This window comes from Podarcis erhardii (genome assembly GCF_964252035.2).
Source record: "Podarcis erhardii genome assembly, chromosome: 6".
NCBI lineage: Eukaryota > Metazoa > Chordata > Lepidosauria > Squamata > Lacertidae > Podarcis > Podarcis erhardii.
This window is the reverse complement of record NC_138510.1, coordinates 98192599-98201898: the sequence shown is the minus strand read 5'-3', so window position 1 is coordinate 98201898 and position 9300 is coordinate 98192599. Positions and strand designations below refer to the sequence as shown.

General features: G+C 46.3%; 1 protein-coding gene across 13 annotated transcripts in view; it reads left to right on the top strand.

The window, feature by feature from the left end:
• The first annotated feature begins 3473 nt into the window (after nt 1–3473).
• Nucleotides 3474–9300, top strand: part of PRRC2C (proline rich coiled-coil 2C) — a 75450-nt gene continuing 69623 nt past the window's right edge. For all 13 annotated transcript variants that reach the window (XM_081866700.1, XM_081866698.1, XM_081866706.1 and 10 more), the window contains exon 1: nt 3474–3579. The gene's annotated coding sequence lies outside the window, so the exon portion shown is untranslated. The remainder of the gene's footprint in view (nt 3580–9300) is intronic.

Here is a 9300-nt window from a genome sequence, read left to right as displayed (position 1 = left end):
ACTAAAGCTCACCTCACTTGCTGTTTTAATCCTGGCTGCAGGGAGAGGGGCAATCTGAATCCAAGGGAACTTCAGCTCAGGCCTAAAAGAGGTACCTGACAATCTTGAATCAGTGCTTGAAGTTAGTGGTTTCTTTTCTTTTTCTTTTTTCCTCTCTCTAAAAAAAGTGAGGCCATCTGCTTTGGAATCTGTTTAACCCTAAGCATGTGGGGACAGGTTGCAGCTGTTGGTGAGCAAAGGAATAGACTCTGCACGTGCTTAGGTGCTATCCTTAATGCCTAAATTTCAGGCCCTGCTGTTGAATGTGTGTCACTTCTGTGTATGGGGCACCCTTGTGTGTTTGCATCTGGGTGTGTGTTGGTGTGTGTGATACCTGGGTGTCATGACCTGGCCCAGGAAGTATGTCAGAACCCGTAGAACGCACCCCTATGCTCTCACCCTCTGTCAAAGACATGTTTCTGATACACAGCCTGCTAAGTGCTGAGTCTGCATAAACATGTTCTCACAGTAACAACCACAAAGTGTCTGTGTCATTGTCCTGTATAAAAGCAGATACCTAGCTAACCAGAGCTTTTTAATGCAATTGTTTTACACACTTAACGTAATGCTCATTAAGTCCCAAAGCCAAAAATGTCCAGTATCAATCAGATAATCTCTGTCAATTGAGTAAGGGAAGGATTGCGTTCCCGTTTGTGTTCTTACACTGTAGAGTCAAAAACACAGATTTGCAAGTTTAAACTATTTTTCTCTTCTCCATGCACCCCCACCTATGAATAGAAGATGCATTTTTGTATTTTGCTAGCAAGCAGAGCCTCTCTTATCAGCTTTGCATAGCAGAAAGACAAAGTGGCCTTGAAGAGACTAATGCTCCAAAGAACAATCACTCAGACTGACCGCTTCATGTAACAGACTACCCAAAATGCAACACTTTGCAGGAGACAGAAGAATGGACGGATTTATAACTTCATTTTAAAATTATGTGTTGTTATAATAGTGTATAATAGGTAGAAAGAGTGAAAAGGGTGAAAGAGGAGAGCGCAAAATATGGTCTGAAGCTCAACATCAAAAAAATGAAGATCATGGCCACTGGTCCCATCACCTCCTGGCAAATAGAAAGGGAAGAAATGGAGGCAGTGAGAGATTTTACTTTCTTGGGCTCCATGATCACTGCAGATGGTGACAGCAGTCACAAAATTAAAAGATGCTTGCTCCTTGGGAGAAAAGCAATGACAAACCTAGAGAGCATCTTAAAAAGCAGAGACATCACCTTGCCAACAAAGGTCCGTATAGTTAAAGCCATGGTTTTCCCAGTACTGTAGTGACGTATGGAAGTGAAAGCTGGACCATAAAGAAGGCTGATCGCCGAAGAATTGATGCTTTTGAATTATGGTGTTGGAGGAGACTCTTGAGAGTCCCATGGACTGCAAGAAGATCAAACGTATCAATTCTTAAGGAAATCAGCCCTGAGTGCTCACTGGAAGGACAGATCGTGAAGCTGAGGCTCTAATACTTTGGCCACCTCATGAGAAGAGAAGACTCCCTGGAAAAGACCCTAATGTTGGGAAAGATGGAGGGCACAAGGAGAAGCGAACGACAGAGGGCGAGATGGTGGGACAGTGTTCTCGAAGCTACCAGCATGAGTTTGACCAAACTGCGGGAGGCAGTGGAAGACAGAAGTGCCTGGCGTGCTCTGGTCCAGGAGGTCACGAAGAGTCGGACACGACTAAACGACTAAACAACAACAAAAATAGGTAGAAGCACATTTTTGTAGCCCAATGAAAAGTAAGCACAAGGTGTTCACCAGCTGTCCATGCAGCTAGGCCGGGGCAGGCTGCACGGTGGTTGTTGGGCTTCTTGGGTGCTGCACATGGGCAAAGCCACTGGGTGTTCCCCAAAATGCTGGTCCTCCCCAGATGCCAGCGGGGGTTGCTATGCCGCTGTCCTTGGAGAAGATCGTTCACGAGCTAATCATGTAAAGAGAATGTTATAAAAGTGTCTTGAATTTTGTATTTGGGGTCCATAATTTGGAGAATTCCTCTGGACCATTTTATGCTTCTGCAGACTGCAATAAATATATAAATATATAACAGGTGTCCCTACCCTGGCATTCATCCCTCTCATGCCACTGTGACAGAGCATAGGATATGTTGTAACTCAAAACCTTAACAAAGCATACTCGCACCCAGAGTCTATAAAGAAGAGGAAGAACTTAACACCCAAAATAGGGTGTGTTGTCTGGGTTCATATCTCTCATGCACATCTAGAGATCACAAGTAGAAACTTGTGATGGGAAGTTATGAAGAAAGGGCACAGGACATAAAGGGGGCACTCGGACACAGCATCATAGCACTCCTAGGAACTTGAGCATGTTGCTAACACTTCGCCATGTAGAACCCTCACCACATCAATCACTCAGCACCAAAACCACATCCCAGATCACTCCACACCACACAAGTAAGGAAGAGTGAGGGTACACATCTTGTTATATATAACTGCAGAAACTGATAAGGAAAATTTGGCTTTGGCTTTTACGACCCAACTCCCCATCAAGGGACTTAAGTCCCTTAAGTCCATTACTGGTCAGAGAAGAATTCATGGAGGCAGGAACCAGTCAAAGCAAGTCAAGTCTTTATTTTTCTGTTGGAACAGAGTCCTTCCCCCTTCCCGTCTTGCATGGAGGTGAGGACCCAGAAAAAGTATGTAAGAAATTGCCCCCCAGCAAAGGCCACCTTACAAGCATCATACCAGCATCACAGAAAGAGGAGGTCTACAACAGAAATGTGAGAGAGTGGCTTCCCTCCTGCCTGTCAAGATACCTGATAATGCTTGCTGATCACCTTATCCTGGTCTGTCTGGGTCATTCTTTTGAAATAGTAAATACCTTAGTTCTTGACTCCATTGCCCCAGATCTCCCCTATTCATCTGAGGTCTATGGAGAGTCACGATGGCTTCAGGATGTACTTATCTATGTGCACTTATGAACATTCATTTCATTTATGACACCTTGGCATTCTTATAGCACAACCAGCTCTCTTGTGTCCTGATAGTATTCCCTTTGCCATATGTGAACACCACACATACTGCTCCGACATTGTTCTCCTCAACAGCCAGGGAGCAGGGCGCAGCTCATTTCTACTGTTTTGCAGTAGATCTTCTTCTGTAGTCTTTCTCCCTCATTCCTCATGACCCATATCCAGCACCACCTCCTTGCCCTTCCTTCTAAAGCTGCCTCAGGTGCAGCTGAGAGGTCCACAAAGTGATGGAAACCTCTTGGATCCGCCTTGTAGCAGCAACCCGAGAACTGAACTCAGCCCTCCTGTTTAGAGGCAAGGCGCTGCCCTTCCCGAGGCGCCCCGTAGGTGGCGCCGCCGCACTCCCAGCTCTGGCGTCGGCAAGGGAAGGCAGGCGTCGGCCAGAGCGCCGAAGCCCCAGGGTCACGTGGGGCTGGCCGCCGCGTGCGTGCGTGCGTGCGTGCGCGGTGAGGTCAGACGCTCGCGAGGCGCCGCCGGCTTGGCTACCCGCCCGCCATCTTGGCCCCGCTGTGTGTGGAGGCGACGGCAGGCGCTTGCTTCGGCCTCGGTGAGTGCGCGCCTGAGGCGGCTCCGCGCGGGGCTAACGGGAGGCGGGGAGGGAGCGCGGGGACGGAGGGCGAGGCCGGGGAGGAGCGGGCGCGTCAAGCCGGCGGCCGTGGGAGGCTTCGCCCTCCCGCACCCGGCGCGGGGAGGCCGCCGCTTGAGGGGCCAGTGGCGGGGCCTGAGGCGAGGGCGGCGGGCCGGAGTGAGAGAAAGGGGAGCGGCTCCGGCCTCCTCCTCCCGCTTCTGAATGGGGCAGGGATGCTGCTGCGCTTGGGGGCGGAGGAACGAGGAGAGGGGGCGCGGGGGGGGGCGGAGGAATTGGGGACGCGGCCTCATTTTATTTCCCCGTCTCTTGCGCATCCTGCCCTTTCCCACTTTGAAGGCTTTCCGGCGCCATTCTTTCGTCCCCGCTTCCCTTTTCCCCTTTCACGCGTAAGCTTCCGGCGCGTCCCTTTCCCCTCGCCCTCCTCCCAGATTCCTTCCTTGGGAGAGGAAAAATGAGTAACTTTCTCCTGACTAATCCAGGCCTAGGCTGCTGCGGGTCCTTTATTACTTGGGGATGCGCCACCACCGCCCGATTTAATTCGTTTCGTCAGGCAGCGTCAATGCAGTTTCTAATAAGTTTCGTCAATGTAGTTTCTAATAAGGCCTTTGCCACCTTTCCTGCACAGGAGAAGGTGAGTGGACTGGTGGAGAAGCAACCAAGTGCCCCATTCCTCATTTACACTCACCATAGAAAGCAAGCAAACTGCTATAGGAGGGAACTCCAGCATTCAAAATCTGCCAACTGCATTTTGCACCTGACTGTTGGCCACTTGTGACCATGTGAAGATGGCTGGGCACCAGGATGGCGCCTGACGTTTCCACCATCTACAGGTGCATGCTTGAGGATCCTTGCCTGTTTTCACACACTATCCATTGTATTTTATCTGCACACTCAGGATGAATTTCAGGAACCAAAAAGTCATATTGAAAAATACGACTTTTGAGCTGTCTGGCCCAAAAATGTCAACTAGGCATTCTGCTTTGGTGACTAACCTGACTTAAGGAGCCATTTGGTGCCTAGCTTATATATCTGAGTTTTTAACACTGCAAAATGGGCTAGACATATTTTTCAATACAACTTTTTGGTTCCTGGAATTCATCCTGATTGTGCAGATAAATTATAACTGATCGAATTCTACAGGATGTGCCGTTCCAAAGTTGCCTGCTGCGGGTTACCATGCCTACCAGAGGGCAGTGTCATGGCATGTATGAAAAGCAAAATGTGGAATTCTGGTCATAATAATAAAGGTAGCTGAACTTGAGGTTGGGGAAAGTATGGTCTGGAGTTCAGCTCCTACCACCCCTAACTTCTGGCCTGCTGGCTGGGACTGGTAGACGTTGGAGGACTACAGGGCCTCCTTCCTACTCTTAAGTCAAATTCTGAATTTTTTAAAGTAAGATCACAGCCATTTCTTATTTCTTTACCTATACAGTGGTACATCGGGTTACATACGCTTCAGGTTACAGACACTGCTAACCCAGAAATAGTACCTCGGGTTAAGAACTTTGCTTCAGGATGAGAACAGAAATCGTGCTCCGGTGGTAGCAGGAGGCCCCATTAGCTAAAGTGGTACTTCAGGTTAAGAACAGTTTCAGGTTAAGAATTGACCTCCGAAACGAATTAAGTTTTTAACCCAAGGTACCACAGTAAATTTCTACTGTGGTATGTCTGAACATACTTTGGTATTTTTAACTTTTCTGGCTTCAACTGCTTAATGCTTAGTGCTTGATGACAATTTTTGTTTACCTCTTACTGCTGAATTTCCATTCTGAATCTATCATTATGAGTTCTGCTGATTATTGTCAGCTTGGTAGAAGAAGTTTACCCTAGAGTGGAGTCACTACTGTATGAGGATTCTTCTTATTTCCTTGGTGTCTTTCCAAATGCTTTCATCTCACCCAGCTTCTATCAGCAGTACAGGTTTCAGACAATTGCAAGGACACTTCTGTCTTAGCATTAACAACAGCAACAACAACATCAATTTTATTATTTGTATTCCACCCATCTCATCTGACTGGGTTGCCCAAGCCACTCTAGGCAGCTGCCCAGCAGAGTAGTAAAAACATGATAAAACATCAAACATTTAAAACTTCCCTAAACAGGACTGCTGCCTTCAGGTGTCTTCTAAAAGTCAAATAGTTGACATATGATGGGAGGTGGTTCCACAGTGTGGGTGCGACTATTGAGAAGTCCCTCTGCCTGGTTCCCTGTAACCTCACTTCTCGCAGTGAGGGAACGGCCAGAAGGCTCTCAGTGCCCGGGCTGAACAATGGTGGTGGAGATGCTCCTTTTTATATACAGGGCCAAAGCTGTTTAGGGCAGGGGTCAGCAAACTTTTTCAGCAGGGGGCCGGTCCACTGTCCCTCAGACCTTGTGGGGGGCCGTGCTATTTTTTGGGGGGGGGATGAACGAATTCCTATACCTCACAAATAACCCAGAGATGCATTTTAAATCTCACATTCTACTCATGTAAAAACACACTGATTCCCAGACCATCCATGGGCCAGATTTAGAAGGTGATTGGGCCAGATCCGGGCCTCGGCCCTTAGTTTGCCTACCCATGGTTTAGGGCTTTAAAAGTCAGCACCAACTGGGAGCCAATGTAGATCCCTTAAGAGCAGTGTTATATGGTCCCAGCAGCTGCTCCCAGTCACCAGTCTGGCTGCCACATTCTGGATTAATTGTAGTTTCCAAGCCACATTCAAAGGTAGCCCCACATAGAGCGCATTTTAGTAGTCCAAGCGGGAGATAACCAGAGCATGCACCACTCTGGCATGACAGTGCACGGGCAGGTAGGGTCTCAGCTGGCGTACCAGATGAAGCTGGTAGCTGCCCTGGACACAGAATTGACATGTGCCTCCATGGACAAGTCCAAAATGACTCGCAAGCTGCACACCTGGTCCTTCAGGGGCACAGTTACCCATTCAAGACCAGGGAGTCCACACCTGTCCGCCCCCTGTTCCCCTATAACAGTACAGTGGTACCTTGGGTTACAGACGCTTCAGGTTACAGATTCCGCTAACCCAGAAATAGTACCTCAGGTTAAGAACTTTGCTTCAGGATGAGAACAGAAATCGTGCGACAGCAGCGGGAGGCCCCATTAGCTAAAGTGGTACCTCAGGTTAAGAAATGTTTCAGGTTAAGAACAGACCTCCAGAACGAATTAAGTTCTTAACCAGAGGTACCACTGTACTTCTGTCTTGTCAGGATTCAACCTCAATCTATTAGCAGCCATCCATCCTCAAACCACCACCAGACACTCACACAGGACCTTCACTTCCTTCACTGGTTCCAATTTAAAGGAGAGGTAGTGCTGGGTATCATCCGCATACTGGTGAACACCCAGCCCAAACCTCTTGGTGATCTATCACAATGGTTTCATAAAGATGTTGAAAAGCATGAGCCCTGAAGCCCAGAGGTCTGAACACTCCTCCAACACCACTCTCTGGACACGGCCCAGGAGGAAAGAGTGGAACCACTGCATAGCAGTGCCCCCAGCTCCCAAGTCCTCTGGGCAATCCTCCCCATGGCAGTCCCCCAACTTTGGACAATCCTTCCCTTCCACCCCCCCCCCACACTCCACCTCCCTCCAATGACAATGGGTAGATCACTGCCAGTTTTTTTATACTGGGAGTAGATCGCAGTTTCTTGGGAGTTGGACGTGCCTGATTTAAATCATTAGGAAAGGAAACCAACTCAAATGATAGCTTTAAATGGACGTATCCATTTATATTATTCATATTTTTACAAAACAATGTTGCGCATCTGACCAGAAACCATGTTAATTCGTAACTACATAAGAGTATTATTATTAATACGGTTATTTCATTCTTACATCAGAAGCCTACATCTTTGTCACATATTATTATGATGTCACATTTTGCATATTTTCTTTGTTTACCTATAGAGGGAATCAGTGTTAGAAACTCAGATATACAAGCTAGGGGTCAAATGGCTCCTTAAACCAAAGTTACGGTCTCCCAAACGGAATGTCTAGTTCCCTTTTTTGGGCAAGTCTTACTGTATTTTTCAAATGATGGACTGATTGTGATAGATTATCAGTTAAACATTTGGGTAGTTCAGATGATAACATTGAGCTATGTTAAGAATTCTGAGAACTTAAAGAAGAAAAGTCACTTTATCCAGGGATAAAGTGATCCCCATGCATGCACCTCCAGATGGAGATGTCAGGCACCACCTTGGCTCCCAGACATCTTCACTTGGTCGCAAGTGGCCTGCAAAATGTGCCTGGCTAATTTCAAACACTGGAGAGAATGTCTTTAAAATATCCTCATATAGGGTTAGTCTGGCCAGCAGCTCTCACAGTTTCTGAGGCCAAGCATGGGATTATAGGAACCTGCACACAGCACAGTTTTGTCAAATTTCCAATGTTGCTTCACTCTGCCATGGTGTAGCCAAAGCATCACAAAAGAAAGTGGCAAACAAAAATGAAATTCCAATGACCAATAGGAATAAGATCTGATTGTTAGTTGGGAAAGTAGAAATGTATTTTATCAGCGTTTTATTTTATCAGTATTTTATTTACATGAAAAGATTTGCATAATTACAATAAAGCCGTACACAATAAATAAAACACAACAAAAAGTACACAACAAAATGGAACACTTTCTACATATTTCTAAATATAGTGGAACCTTGGTTTTCAAATGTAATCAGTTCTGGAAGTCTGTTCGACTTGCAAAATGTTTGAAAACAGAAAATCAAAGGGCTTGTCAGCAAAGTGAATGGTGAAAATGGAAAAATGCGCTGTGGAAGCTGTTTGACTTCTGAGGCGTGTTCGAAAATGGAAGCATTCACTTCAGGGTTTTCATCATTCAGCAGCTGTGATGTTCGAAAACCAAGGTTTGACTGTATAAAGATAGAAAATAATATCAATAACAGCCAAACACCCCTCCAAACAATACCCCAGTCCAAGAGCCTGTTCAGGAGCCTCAGCTTTTATATCTGGAGTCAATCAACTACATAATTTATATCCAAATGATTTTATATTTATCTAGTTATTATTTAAGAGAAATTTCTATTTACCATGTCATGTTGTCCGAACCCAACAAACCGTAGTTTATCTAAAAAGGAAACTTCCAATTTCAGTCCCCCACCTTCCGCTAGTAGAAGAGGTGAACAAGTAGGCACTGCTAGCCTCACTATTCCTTAGCCAGGGAATGCCATGAGGTTGCTAGCTCTTCCCTTCCTTTAGGATAGAGAACAGAATTCCACATCTGTCATCGGTCTGGCAAATGCACCAAGGTTTACTGGCTGTGTTGTCTTTCTACTTAGTTTTCTGAACTGCCCAAAAGACAAGAGAACTAACTAATTCATTGCAATGTGGTATACAGTCATGCCTTGGATCTCAAACATCTTTGCTCCTAAACAAATCGGTCCAGAGCAATTGAAACCCAGAAGTGAGTGTTCTGGTTTTTGAATGATTTTCGGAACTCAACATCCAGCGCGGCTTCCAGTTGGCTGCAGGACACTCCTGCAGCCAATTCCTGAAGCCACACCTTGGTTTTTGAATGGTTCCAAGAGTCTACCGGACTCCCGGAACGCATTGTGTTTAAGAACCAAGGTACGACTAAATATTGATAGAACATTTTTTTAAACTGGAAATGTTAATGTGTTGAGCTGTCAGTAACTGGATTCCCCTGTCTGGTTTAAAAAATA